The sequence below is a fragment of the Petromyzon marinus genome, chromosome 17 (genome assembly GCF_048934315.1).
Source record: "Petromyzon marinus isolate PM22_M1 ecotype Great Lakes invasive population chromosome 17, UKy_Petmar_22M1.pri1.0, whole genome shotgun sequence".
Classification (NCBI taxonomy): domain Eukaryota; kingdom Metazoa; phylum Chordata; class Hyperoartia; order Petromyzontiformes; family Petromyzontidae; genus Petromyzon; species Petromyzon marinus.
This window is the reverse complement of record NC_133683.1, coordinates 9,817,344-9,832,426: the sequence shown is the minus strand read 5'-3', so window position 1 is coordinate 9,832,426 and position 15,083 is coordinate 9,817,344. Positions and strand designations below refer to the sequence as shown.

The 15,083-nt window shown below is 54.5% G+C and overlaps 1 pseudogene; it reads right to left on the bottom strand.

Annotated features, from left to right (window-relative positions):
• Positions 1–2,784: 2,784 nt before the first annotated feature.
• Positions 2,785–9,001, bottom strand: LOC116943371 (thyroxine 5-deiodinase-like; annotated as a pseudogene).
• Between the last annotated feature and the right edge of the window lie 6,082 nt (positions 9,002–15,083).

Below are 15,083 nucleotides of genomic sequence, written 5' to 3'. Positions count from 1 at the left end.
AAAAACCAATGAGTATTAATACATGTGTTTGAGTATTCCGGATTTTTTCCCCCTTATAAGTTGTAAATGTTTTATTCTTGAAGGGAGACCTGCGTCGATCGGACCTCCAGCGACACACACACGCACTCCCTCTGTGTCATCTTTTGGTTGCACTTTCGCGTGCGAGTGGAGGACTTCAATTCCTTCTGCACGCACAGTTTCCTGACAAAGCACCGTGTGTGTGGAAATGAGTAGCGCGAGGAAACGTGCCAGTCTTTATGAATGAATGCATAATGGGGGGGAAAAAATTGCGAGTGTTTTACATCGGTGCCAAATTTGGAGGGGGGCATGCATAGGCTGGGTGCTGTTGGGAATTTTTATTGGCAGAGCCCTGCGAGAGTTATTCGAGGAGTCTTGGTTCCTCCATTTTTTTTTAAGTTTAAACATTTTCTTGGAATTGTCTGTGCTGCTTAGGGAATTTCCTTTTGTGTGCCATTCTCAAGTCGAGCATGCCATGTACACGATCGCTCACCCTAGCTTTACCAACGTCCCGAAGCGTGCATTAAGCATGACCTCGAGTTTTAACACGAGCTTAAGCGCTACCACCATTATCCATTCACTGCTGGATGATCACCACGTGCAAAATGGAGTCAGCTCCTGCAATTTCCATATCATGGCTCTACGACACATTCGACCACGATTCGGTCATGACATAGCCAACAAGGTGGCGTGTAGAGAAGTATCGACAAGGCTCGATTATTTAAACTCACTTTGTCTGGCAAAAACATGCAGCTTATACAGCATTCTTCGGTCCGTCTAGTGCTCGCCGAGCTGCATTGGCTTCTGGTCGCACTCGTTACCACAAGTGCTTGACACAAATGAAACACAATAAATTGCTGATTTCGTCAAAGAGCAGAAACCATCACGCGAACTCCGGTCTTCCTCGCAGCGGCTTTTGGCTGCTGGCCATCGAACAAAGACGGTCACTGCACCGCGCGCTTTCACATGCGCTTCTGCGGCCGTCTGGAACGCTCTTCCTTTCGATAGTAGGAAGACGCTGGAGCTATGCATTTTTTTATTTAGATACAAAACTCATTTCTTTATGACTGCTTTTTTGTGTTCAGTTTGTTGTCGCCGTACCTCCGATTAGCACGGTTGACTATGTATGGTGAAAAAGAAGTTCAACATGCATACATACAAAATGGGATCCCTATTACCGCCATTTCTGAGCCATATCTAGCCATTACTGGATGACGGCTTACACACTTCAACCACCTTGGTGTCAATGTGCTGATACCTCCCGAACAACATAAGGGTCTGTTGCCACCGTCTGACCCATGAGTCAGGGAGTGCTGTTTTTTGCAACGTGCTTTGCTGCGTGTATTTGTTTCTAACTGGAATCTCAGGAAAATCGACTCATCCGTCAGTGCCAGAAACGCAATACTGGCAGAATTTGTCTGCCTTTCGCTGCTCGTAGCATGGTCAAATCTCGCTCAGTTGAAGCAGACAGGACGACATTTGTCCTATTTCCTGCGAGTTTTTCACTGGAATCCCAGGCGAATCGCATCGACTCGTCCGCCAAAGGCAGAAACGTAATCCTGGCAGGATTTGCCGGCCTCACGCTGCTCGTAGCATGGTCAAATCCAGCTCGGTCGAAGCAGGCAGGGCGACAATCTTCCCTGCCACCTCCAGCGGCTGGGCTGGAGGTGGCAGGAAAGCGTTCACAAGTCACACAGGAACCACCACCCGGGCCCACTTTACCCTGCGCGCAGTGCGGGCGGCATCTCGGACTACGTGACCGCAATCCACTGCGCTGTGCCACTGCGGCGCGGTGAGACGCGCTCCGATTGTGGCAGAAACACCCGCGCATGAATACCAGCTGGCGGAATCTGCCCTTTTATGCCCCCTGTTTCCTGCCGCTGCCAAGAGTCCCGTCACCCCAGTGCCATTTTAAGTCGGAGTGTAAGGGGGTTAGGTTTTAGTGAGCACGATTTATGGGTCACACATGTGTTAGGTTCATCATCACCAGCCACAATTTTGCTTAAATTGCACCCCATCATAAAATGCAACGGCCAAAATCAAGCAATTGTCACGACCAGCGCCACTGATTCCACCACACCTCGCCATCGCCTCCTCCCTTCTGCTAGATGCCACTGCACAACTTGAAACCTCTTTCTCTCGGTTTTCAGAAGACCGCTAACTGCCCCTGAATCTTACACTCGTGAGCCCCGGGGTCCCTGAACCGACATTTCGATTCACTGGCGCACTGTCGGCAGCACTGCGGTCACGTTGGGGAGGGTGGCATTGCACATCAAGAGAAAGTTGATGTTGGCTGGACCCCCCCATCCCTTCCCATCTCTCGTCATCGTCGTCAAAGGGATAAACTTGGCCTAAATTGAAGCAAATAGTGTTCAGAGAGGATTTTTTTTTGGGACAGAGATTATATTTGTGGTAGTAGTGGTGGTGGTGTGCGACGAAACCGGTAACCCGAGTTCAATTCCCGCTGAAGACCAACACCAGTGACGATTATCTAAACCGGTCCTGGGCCTCCCCTAGGTGGATTCAGCCTCAAATGAGGGCCTAGTGCAGTGTGTAAACATGACCACTGGGGATACAAAGACGGCCGAGTATGATGCTGGCCACACACCCCCTCATGTGTCGTTCCGGCCTTCATAGGTGCTCGTGAACAGCACTTGCCCCAATTGTCTGTTAAAGCTACACGGACATCTTTATCTTTATTTTGGTGGTAGTGGTGGTTGGTGGTGGTGGTGGTTCCAGCATTAACTCACAAAGGTAGCACAGTCGTGTGTTACGCGTTTCAATTTTATTCACTTATATAAATAAACTATGCAAAACATCGACCACGACAACACAAGCACCTGTTAACACATTTGTATAAAAAAACAGTACAAACTTTAGTACACGGCATCACTGAGAAAGGTAATATTTTTTTTTTAAATGTTGTAAGTGGTTATTGCTTTTGATAAATACACGAGGAGTCTAAACTATGCGTGATGCAACTTTCGTCCACCCTGTGACGTCACAAAACGTAACGCTCGTCGTTTAGAGACCATGGTGAGGTCCACTTCGGGAGAGAGAAAAAGCCTCCCTCCCCACGCAGTGCCACTCATAGATCTGGCCTCAGTGTCCACGTCACCAACCTCACACTAACACTGCGTAGTGAAGTATGGCCAAACACCCCCCCCCTCCCCCACCAATGGGTGTGAGGGGGCCTTCATCCAGCCGTGGATATACGGGAGACCATTGAACAACGTTTAACCCATGTACACAAGACTCCGGTTTCACAAATCAGTAGAAATTCTCGAAAAACAGACATACAAATATACATGTACTTTTACAATGAACCTTTTTTTAAAAAGCAGCCAATCATAACGTAAAAAAACAGCTGGCGCTAGAGTATGAAACCGACACAACTCTATCGCGGCGTACACCGTCGCGCGCGGTGATCTTATTGCTTCGTTTCCAAACAAGCCGGCAGGAGCGTGCCAGCTCTGAGTGAGGAAATCACGTGCGCGCGCTTGCTTTGCCTGGACGCAGATCAATGGCGAACGTGACGAGCCGACCTGCAAGGCAGCCGCGGTTCAATTGCAGCTACGGGAGTTGGTGGGCCGTGGAAATATGGCACCAAGGCGCACGAGAAGATGTTCTTGCCCGCGGGACCCATGTGGCCGCGTGGCACAGCAAGGCTAGCGGCGTGGTGGGTTTTGCGTGCGTTGGTGGGGGCGCGAGTTACAAGGAGTCTCCTTGAGAGTTAATTCTTTTTGGGGGGGGGGGAGGGGGGCGGGGTTGGGTCGGATTGTTGAGGCGCGGCGCAAGACAGTGCCTTGGAATTTGATCCGTCCCTGACCCAGGACATCGGAGCCCCTTTTAGGTCCAGGTCTTCATGGGTCACAAGGCACCGCCCGCCAAGGGAACACGTTTTACTCAACATCCAATTGCGCCCCCCCCCTCTCCCGCTCGCACCAACCGGCAGGCATAAGCACAAACGCGCCGTGCATTGTGGGAAGCCTCAACTGTGATTGTCCTACGCAGAGAGAGAGAGAGATTATTGGGCTCCCCATAGGAATGTGGAGTTCCCACCTCAAGGCGCCTTGCATCAGAGATGAGTGCCACCGGACGCTCGTCCGACTACCGAGGCTTGTTTGCGTCACGCTCAGGTGCCGTTCGGGACATTGCCATGGCCCTGGGCTCTCAGCGCAACTGAAGCGAGTGGCATCGCAGGTTTCTTCACCGAACGATGCACAGAAATACAGACCGGCGTGGCGGGGCCTTGCGGTCTGGGGTTTTAAGACATCGCTGAGGGATCCGTTGGGGATACGCACGAGCCCAGACTCGGGACACAGTGCCGTCTGCCGCGTGTGTTAACGCGTTTCCTAATAGGCCCGTTGATGCGACAAGATGATTAAAAATAAACATCTGTCGCAGAGTATTCGTCCCACTTTCTAAGAATTCAAAAATAAGCCACGGCTTGGCTCCTGAAGCGGAAACTCGTCTCGGTTTGGCACTGGGTTATAAGATTTAAAAGCGATTTAACGCTTGTTGCGCTGATGTCGGCCACACGCTGCGCGTGGTCGTGAGCACGGCGAGTGATAGAGGAGAGGTCAATCTGGGGATGCCACCCAATCCGCTTGACCTCTGTATACAAACAAAACATATTTGTGGAAATTCCGCGGCCGGGTCTTAATAGGCACGCACGAGAGCGGTTTCCATTTCTCGGGTGGCTCCAGCGAGACGTCATCAGCTGCCATCTGGTGTCACGCTTATAGCAGCGAAGCTTTCGAGTTATAACGATCCTCATTCAACACGCCTGTTCAGTCGCCTTATATCGGTATAACTATAGTGGCATCGACAGACGGGCATTGCCACCCCAGGCACACATGTCTAGCGCACGAGAGGTGCAGTTACCCACGTAACGCTGCGTCATTTACACGGTGGTAGGTAAACACGGCGTTGGGGAGGGGGGTGTGGGAGTCAACGATATTTGTTTGGTCAACAGCCCTCTCAAAAGTCCGTGCTGTTCGGCGTGGAAACACCGGCGGTGGCCTTGGTTCGCTGATGAGCGTTAAACGGATCACGCCACGCCAGGGGGTCGTCAGTGTTGCTCGTCGGCCAATTGATGGCAGCACTGACGTCGAGGTCTGTCTGCCCAAATATTGCGTGTCCACCCCCCTCTTGTGTTTAAGGCGGTAAGGGCGCACTGTTGAAGGCCTTGAGGTGGCTTTACACCGAAGTACATTTCGCTTCAGGGCGGCTGTTCATAGCTGGCAGTTTATAGCATCATCATCGTCGTCATACACTTGTAAAACATTAAGTACGTGTATGTATCTTAATGTCATAATGATAGAGAGGCATACACACACGACCTAACCACCAGCGTGAATTGTTAAGAAGATTAAATTTGAAATGTTTGGTTACAGAACTGCAAACAAGGTAGCCCTTAACCCTGAATCTCGCCCAAACGCTGGTTGATCTCTGGTATATGACTCTTCAACAAACGTCGATTGCCAATTAACCCAGCAGAGTCATTCATGAATCACACTCATGTACCCTTCAAGGGACCATCCTACACCAATGACCCCAATACATAGAGACACACTATGGCTGATCATTATTGGTGGTAAGCCAATTGAGATGCGAAATCGATGTAAACGCGTTCTACAAAATTGGATCCAAATCTCATCGCTTGCTAACGATGAACGTGCTGCGCCGCAGGGGCGTTGGGGTTCAATTTGCGTGGCCTTAGATGGGAGGCGGAACGCGGAATGAGAGCGCTCGCTGACGATGCAATTGTGCCGAGATTATGTTGGACTCTTACAGAGTTGATTCTTCAATATTTTAAATTGTCCTCTTGGAAATAGTTCCCGGGCCAGAGCAGACACTGGCACCACCTAAGGCAGCAAAACACTCTTGCCCTCACGATGTATTCATGCGGCTGATGTGAGTTAATCATTTAATAACCCACTCATTGCAATTAGGTTATCAAATTATTCACCGGTATTGGCCACGTAAGAAAAACTGGAAGCTCTAAAGTTGCGGCACCTCGGGTGCTATGGACGAGTGAAATATATCGCCAGGGCTCATGGGCTAAAAGTCTCCAAAGTCGAGTCACCGAATAGTCGCCCTGTGCGGTCAGCAGTGGCTCGGTCTGTCCCCAGTCGCATCAACGTGCGTCCGTCACTACTCGCCACTGCTCACAGCTCACACGCGCGCTCGCAACACGACTCCCCGTGTCGCCGTGGGGACAGGGTGGGCAAGTGCGGTACGCGAGTTCCTATGGACGCCGGCACAGCACACGAGGGGGTTGTCGCAGTGAGCGCCACGCCCGGCCGCCTTTGTCTCCAAAGTGCCGACGTATGCACACCGCAACGGGTGCGCACACGCACGCACACACACGCGCACGCACGCGCGCACACACACGCTCGCACACGCACGAGCTCGCACACGCACACACACGCACACACGCACGCGCACACACACGCACGCACACACACGTACACGCGCACACGCATACTACCACGGCGCAAGAGGCAACGCAGAGAACGCGTCCCGAGAGAGGAACAGCCGCTGTGGAGACAGAGCGATAACATCGACTCGTGCACAGGGTCAAGACTGAGAGTGGCAACGTTCTTCCCATCACGCCGCTGGTGCATGGTACCGACGTGAAGCCAAGAGACGAAGGAATTCACTTCAGTGGAGAACTCGCACAGCGAGTAGTGCACGACCTTGTGAGATTAAAGGCCACCCATCGCCGAGCTGCGAGTATCCGCGTGGCTCTCTTGAGAGACGGGGGGCGGGGGGGGTGGAGAGTTCGCGACGCGTCAGCTGCAGCTGCTGCGCCGGGTGCGGTCACCGGCGAGAGGGCCGACGACGACGCCAGCCCGCCCGCTCGCTCGCTCGCTCGCATCACTGTCCCTCGGGAACCCGGTCCATTCGCAGGTGGCTGAGACCCCGATTCGAACCCAGAGTCTCGCGGTGCCGGCGCAGTGCTCTGACGCCGCCATCATGAATGCCCTCCCTGAGCAACTCGACCACTTTTAAAACAAAGATAACGGCGCTCCTGCTACTTCTACTGACGATGATGTTGATGATGATGATGCGATGACAATGCGATGGTGGTGATGATGATTAGAGCCATTCGTCACGGTTACGATGCGGCTCATCGAGTTTCGTGTCCGTCACTTTGACAAATCGGCGCGATAATTACGAGTGAGGCAACGCTGGTGACAACACGGATTGCTGATTGTTGCTGACGCCAATCATCGCGCTGCCGCCCAACTCCGCGAGCGCGGAACTTTTAGGCGCTCGCGGGCGGCAGGAGCAGCGTCTCACCCGCTCCCCTCTCCTCCTCCTCCTCCCGCCCCTGGCCGCCCTGGAACACCTCGAGCCACCTGCGCACGTCGGCCAGTCGCCCCCCCGTGGGGTCGCGGCTGCCCTGGTAGACGACGCGGCCGCGGTGCAGCACGAAGAGGCGGTGGAACGCGGCCCCGTAGGCGCGCGCGCACGCGTCCCCCATGCCGTCGGCGACCAGGGCGCACGGCGGCACGAGCAGCGGGGACAGCTGCCTGGCCGCGGCCACCCGCTCGCTCAGCGTGCGGTGCTGCGGCACCTGCAGCAGCGCGTCGCCGGTCCGCCACCCGTCCGAGGGGTGCGCCTCCCTCGTGTACACCACCAGCACGTCGGCCACGGCCGCCCAGCGAGCCGCCAGGCGGGACAGCGCGCCCAGCCGCGCCACGAACGGCGGTCAGCTGCCGCTGCCGAAGCACACGACGAGGGGGCGGCGCGGGTCCCGGGAGAAGTCGAGGAGGTGGTCGCTGCCCGTGTCGCCGCCGTGGAGGCGTCGGCGGTCGGGGCGCACGGCGACGACGGGCGAGTTGGGAGCCGGGCCGCCCAGCCTCGCCTCGCGGCCCGCGTTCATCAGGTGGCCGCGCCACACGGCGCGCAGCGCGGGGCACGTGAAGGTCCGCTCCGTGGCGGAGATGCGCAGCGGGGGGTCCTCCTCCTCCTCACGGTCCTCCTCCTGCTGCTGCTGTCTTGCTCCTTCATCAGCGACACTCGCACCTGCCGCACCTTCGTCACTGTGAGGAATGTCGACGCTCACTTGGCCGTGGTGCGCTGCGTCCTCGCTGCTGCTGCTGCCGTCACCGCCACAGCCGTCATCTGCAGTAGCAGCAGGTGACAGCAGTGCACTGGAGGACGACTCCACAGAGGGATATGATTTTGAAGGCGGCGCCGCTGCTGCTGTTGTCGCTACTGCGGTTGCTGTGTCGTCCGGTAACGACGACGACTTTTGCATTCGCTCGAGCACAAATCGGCGCACGCAGGGCACGTCGAGCAGAAAGAGCATGAGAGCCGAGAGGAGAAATCGCGGCAGAACGCAGAGCCACTCGGCCAGCCGCCTCACCTGCAGCGCCTTGCCGAGTGCCGTCACGGGCGGCAACAGCAGCATGGCAGTGCCGGTGGCGCCGCTGTGGCTGCTGCCGCGGGGGTGGCTGAGGGCACGGTCGGGGAGGATGTCCGCGTGGCCTGCGCGCCACCAGACCCTCGATGCCCCGTGCCTTCGACGCCTTCGAGCGTCTTGAGGATTACACGGGCAGCCTCGCGACTTGCTGCCTGAAGGACGGGGAGGAGGAGGAGGAGGAGCGGCGGTCGTCCGCCGCAGGTGATCTGCCCACCTTGACCTGCCGCTGCCCCGGACCCACCCCGACGACGGCGATGATGCTGATGGTGATGATGCTGATGGTGCTCCACGTGGGTGGATGGATGGAGAGTGGACCGCTGGAACTTCGCTCGTGCCATTTATATATGTGTGTCTGTGTGCGCGCGTGCGCGTGTGTGTCTGTGTCTGTGCGTCTGTGCGTGTGTGTGGCGGTAGGGACGCACGCAAGCACCAGCGCAACGTTGTGCGGGCGGGCGGGCGGGTGAGCGGATGCGTCACTTTGTTTTGTTTTTGCCTCGCGGGGCGAGGAGCGAGCGGATTAACGCTGCGGTCGTGGTGCGAGCGTGCGCCGCGGTGAGGACGCGGTGGGGGTTATCTCGGGTTAGTGGTGTGGGGGGTGGAGGTGGGGGTGGACAAGGTGGAGGTGGTGCGGGGGTTGGATAGTGGACAGAGCTATTGGCGGGCGGGGGGTCAGATAGGTTTTGGAGTGGGGGTGGAGGGTTAGGTCTGGTTAATGTGGGGGTTAGCTGTGGTTAGTAGGGGTGGGGGGTTAGGTCTGGTTAATGCGGGGGGTTAGCTGTGGTTATTAGGGGTGGGGGGTTAGCTGTGGTTAATAGGGGTGGGGGTTAGGTCTGGTTAATGTGGGGGGTTAGCTGTGGTTCATAGGGGTGGGAGCGGGGGGGGGGGGTGTTAGTTTTGGTTAATGTGAGGGTGGAGTTGGCTGTAGTTAGTAGGGGTGGGGATGTGGGGTGGTCAGTGATGGTGAGTCGTGGGGGTGTGGGGTGGTTCGCGATGGTGAGTCGTGGGGGTGTGGGGTGGTTAGCGATGGTGAGTCGTGGGGGTGTGGGGTGGTTAGTGATGGTGAGTCGTGGGGGTGTGGGGTGGTTAGCGATGGTGAGTCGTGGGGGTGTGGGGTGGTTAGTGATGGTGAGTCGTGGGGGTGTGGGGTGGTCAGTGATGGTGAATCGTGGGGGTGTGGGGTGGTCAGTGATGGTGAGTCGTGGGGGTGTGGGGTGGTCAGTGATGGTGAGTCGTGGGTGTGTGGGCTGGTCAGTGATGGTGAGTCGTGGGGGTGTGGGGTGGTTAGTGATGGTGAGTCGTGGGGGTGTCGGGTGGTTAGTGATGGTGAGTCGTGGGGGTGTGGGGTGGTTAGTGATGGTGAGTCGTGGGGGTGTGGGGTGGTCAGTGATGGTGAGTCGTGGGGGTGTTGGGTGGTCAGTGATGGTGAGTCGTGGGGGTGTGGGGTGGTTAGCGATGGTGAGTCGTGGGGGTGTGGGGTGGTTAGCGATGGTGAGTCGTGGGGGTGTGGGGTGGTCAGTGATGGTGAGTCGTGGGGGTGTGGGGTGGTCAGTGATGGTGAGTCGTGGGTGTGTGGGGTGGTTAGTGATGGTGAGTCGTGGGGGTGTGGGGTGGTTAGTGATGGTGAGTCGTGGGGGTGTGGGGTGGTTAGTGATGGTGAGTCGTGGGGGTGTGGGGTGGTTAGTGATGGTGAGTCGTGGGGGTGTGGGGTGGTTAGCGATGGTGAGTCGTGGGGGTGTGGGGTGGTTAGTGATGGTGAGTCGTGGGGGTGTGGGGTGGTTAGCGATGGTGAGTCGTGGGGGTGTGGGGTGGTCAGTGATGGTGAGTCGTGGGGGTGTGGGGTGGTCAGTGATGGTGAGTCGTGGGGGTGTTGGGTGGTCAGTGATGGTGAGTCGTGGGGGTGTGGGGTGGTTAGCGATGGTGAGTCGTGGGGTGGTCAGTGATGGTGAGTCGTGGGGGTGTGGGGTGGTCAGTGATGGTGAGTCGTGGGGGTGTGGGGTGGTCAGTGATGGTGAGTCGTGGGGGTGTGGGGTGGTCAGTGATGGTGAGTCGTGGGGGTGTGGGGTGGTTAGCGATGGTGAGTCGTGGGGTGGTCAGTGATGGTGAGTCGTGGGGGTGTGGGGTGGTTAGTGATGGTGAGTCGTGGGGGTGTGGGGTGGTTAGTGATGGTGAGTCGTGGGGGTGTGGGGTGGTTAGTGATGGTGAGTCGTGGGGGTGTGGGGTGGTTAGTGATGGTGAGTCGTGGGGGTGTGGGGTGGTTAGTGATGGTGAGTCGTGGGGGTGTGGGGTGGTTAGCGATGGTGAGTCGTGGGGGTGTGGGGTGGTTAGTGATGGTGAGTCGTGGGGGTGTGGGGTGGTTAGTGATGGTGAGTCGTGGGGGTGTGGGGTGGTTAGTGATGGTGAGTCGTGGGGGTGTGGGGTGGTTAGTGATGGTGAGTCGTGGGGGTGTGGGGTGGTCAGTGATGGTGAGTCGTGGGGGTGTGGGGTGGTTAGTGATGGTGAGTCGTGGGTGTGTGGGGTGGTTAGTGATGGTGAGTCGTGGGGGTGGTCAGTGATGGTGAGTCGTGGGGGTGTGGGGTGGTTAGTGATGGTGAGTCGTGGGTGTGTGGGGTGGTCAGTGATGGTGAGTCGTGGGGGTGTGAGCGGCGCTCTGCTCGCCCCCGGAGGACCGTGGGCGAGCGCCCCCGCGTGGCTCCGCGCGGGACAAGGAAGCTGACGGCCGAGAGCGGCGGGCGCAGTGGCCCCGTGGTGGTGGTCCCCGTTGTGGCCTCGTGGTGGTGGTCCCGTGGTGCTGGCCCTGTTCGTGGTCACGCGCCCTCCATGGGGTGCGATGCTCTTGGTCAATCATCATCAGCGTCTCGAGACTTTCAGCCAATTACTGATGGGTTATGTTTATTATACAAGTAGAAGGAAACCGGAACAAACACCCGCAGAAAATCAACGCCGCACGCGAAGGAACAACGCTCTATCCCCGTACAGACGGAAACAGATGGCGATCAGTTCACTTGCTGCTGTAATCGCCTTCTCCTGGCGAGCCAGGGTATGGGCACCTCCTCGGCGCCCGCGGGGAGAAGGGGAGTTTCACAACAACATCAGCGTGCGGTAATCCACCAATCCCTCGCTGTCACTGCCTCTCCACAGCGCTGGATTAGCATTCAGCAGCCACCACACGGCTGGGGTGGGGGGACGATGCTGTGACACAGCCGCGTGTGAGCAATAAGCCACGGGGTCCCTACTCATTGATGTTAACTGCCGCTGACCAGGGCACCCTGACCCCCCCCCCCGTGTTAGCTGGGCTGCGGGTCCACGTGGGAGTGTTGAGAGTCGGTGGGGGCGGCCAATGAGAGGACAGGGGACACACCTGGAGCGCTCCTCCTCACTCACGCCACCGCCCGGAGACCACGCGACCTCCACCCATTAATTTTCAAAATAATACTTTCATTGGCCAATTTAAAACCACACCAAAAGCCCAAGGCTGGCAAGATATTTTCAGATGTCCGGACGATACTGGTTTTAACTGCCGTGTCAGGGTAACGTCCGTGCCAAATTGGGTTAAATGTTGTCCGGACTGCTCTCCAACAACAACGCCCGATGGTGCTCAAGCAGCAGCGATAGACTGGCAATGTTTGTTCACCACGTGACACCTTCATTAAGTGGCCCTGTCAGGTGGAGGAGAGTTCATGACACATTTTACTCATATAGCGATCTGACCCAAACATCATAAATATTTAAAGCCAATTAACATTTACACAAACAATTAATGAACATGAACAATAAAACATTGACTATTATAATAATATGTGAATTTCACGTATCAAGTCCACAAATCAAAAAGGCAATTATTTATCTTCTGTGCCCTCTGTACCCCTTGCAGTGATAGAAGATCACTGACTGGTGGACAAAGCCGTTGAAGCTGCAGTCACAGGAGACTGAAAGTATTCAAGTTAATTCAGGAGCTGTCTGACAGAAGGTACTCTCCAATTCCATCCATCAGTGTTGTTAATGGTCAGATGATTGGGAGAGATGAAGAAGCTACAACATAGGACCTCCCTTGCCACTATCAAAATATAAGAAGAGGTTTTACCCTTTCTGGCAATAAAACAGCCATGTTAAGATGTTAAAACACCAAACAGAAACCTTTTGCAACATTTTGAATCAATGTTGAACTGCCCCCGACCAACAACTAGCTCCGGCTTTGACACATATCCATGTTCCAGTTATCAATACGAGTACAGAGGTCACCAAGGCTATCGGATAACTTCACAATGGCAAAGCTTGGAGCTGCCGATACGCTCCATGAAGGGTCGCTAAAATCCGGAGAAGTGATCTTTGAACAAATCGTGCTCATTTTGCAATCTCGTATGGGAGAGGGAGGGATGAATTTGAAATCCCACAACCAATCTAAGCATGCACTGAGACTGGAGTTAACGTGTTGCCACTGCCCAGGAAGGTAATATCACAAATCCATACTCTTTGGTTCTTTCGGTAAAGTCACGTAGGTATGGATTACTGCAGTCACGAAAGCTTCCAATCAAGATTGTCACGAATCCTGTTGAGCACAATGAAGGGAGGCAGTAGATCAGACGTCGAGATCTGATCGGGCAGGATTTCTCTGGGGGAAATCATACTGCGAATGGACATACGCGCTGCGATGGGTGGCTGAGAAGTATTGTGCGTGCAAGGAGCCGGTGACCTACATTGACCTCAAGACGTCTACCTTTCGACATCGTGCATCGGGAATCCACGTGGATGGAGCACAGTGAAGAGTGATGGAGTTCCGGAGAAGATGGTGAAGGTTTGCCTGGCTTTGACACATATTGCTGGTGAAGAATAAATCTAGAAGGCCAATAGAAAACTACTATTATTTATTTTACCAGATAAGACCCACGGAGCTATGTAGCTCTTTTTCATAGGCGACCTGGCTATCACAAATGATAGCTCAACGAAGTGGCTGATCAAGTGGACATTTATTGCAGCCAAATACTCTAAACGCACGTTTATAAATGTGGAGGGGAAACCCGGAGGACTAGGAAAGAAAAATCCACAAAAACTCCAACTATACAGCGAATGTCAGGGTCGGGATCGAACCCACGCCCCCCTGCATCACAGGCGAGGTAGTTAACATCTCGCCACCGTGCTGCCCTACAGATAAAATATATTTTACGTTGAGAGACAAAACATAGGGTGAGTTATTCGTTGTATTACTCAGGGTGATCTCCCCAATAGCGCATCCTAAGTTTGATTATAAATCGGACTAGTGAATAATTTCGTAACGTTTTGCTGTGCCGACAGGGGCTCTCTCAGCACCAATAACATCTGGAACAACAAACCTGCTAGTATTTATTTATGAAGCTTGGCACTTGAAATTGACTGAGCGTTTTTATTGCTGGAAAAAAATGCTGGCAGTTACTATAAGTCTAGAAGGCTAATAGGCCGAACGACTATATGGATGTGTGTGTTACAATATTTGTATATGGCGCTATGGACTGGAGTTTGTTTTAATATGTCTGATACGACGCGAGTGCGAGTGACTGAGCGGTGTCAATTCAGCGGCTCTGCGGTGCGAGTCAAGTTCAACTCCGGGCTTCTTGGGTCAGCTGGCCTGGGCTAGGTATAGATGTTGCTAATACCGAGGTGATTTCTGGAAAGCAATGATATTTAATTACTTAAACGACTTGGATTGGTCCATTAGATCGATGGCAAATCTAAACCTTCAGAGGCACAGCGAATCAAATTGCTGGATGAAGGCCAATGTTTAGAATCTGACAGCTGGACAAGACAACGCAAAACATTCAGGTTTACGCTGTCCAATTGGAGGAGTTCGAAGATTTTGTTAATCACCGCTCCTCGCAATGTTCCATGGGCACCGAGTCTAGCACCGGGGTGCCACAGAGTTTTTATCTCACCGCGTCTGTGATGGTTTCACCGAAGAGGCTACGGAGACGTCGCAAGTTACGACCTGGCACAAACATGAGGAGCTACTTATAAGAATACAAATTTCGACCTGTAGCACACTGCCCCACAGCATCCGCTCACTCTCGCTGAGAGAGAGAAAGAGAGAGGACGACTGAGACAAGCAGGAAGACAGTCACGCAGTCAGCCAGCACCGACAATTGCCCCGAGTTCTGTGGTCCTCTATATATTAAGGTGTTATCAGTGTTTAAGATATGGAAGAAAAGCAGAGCAATTAAATAAAGCCGACATGTGCGAGGGGGAAACGTTCTATCACATATAGATGGAACAATTGGAGTTCAATCTTTGCTACTGTACCGCGTCCTCCTGGGGAGCCAGGTGGCGTGACACCTCGACGCCCACGGGAAGAGAGTTTCACAAGGGTCGTCGAATCCACCAACCCTCGATCGCTCCAGAATGCTACATTGCAGGCGATCATAGAAAGCCCCGACCGCCTGGTTATACGTGTGGATCTGAGTCGTGGGGACATTACCGAAGGGTCAATTAAATAGATTGCAGGCATTTTCCATGAGTTGCCGAGGACGTTTGCGTCACGTGAAGTGGTCTGACTGAAGCTCCCCAATGACATCATAGAGCCCTGAAGCTCCCCATTAACATCATAGAGCCCTGAAGTTCCCCAATGACATCATAGAGCCCTGAAGTTCCCCATTGACAT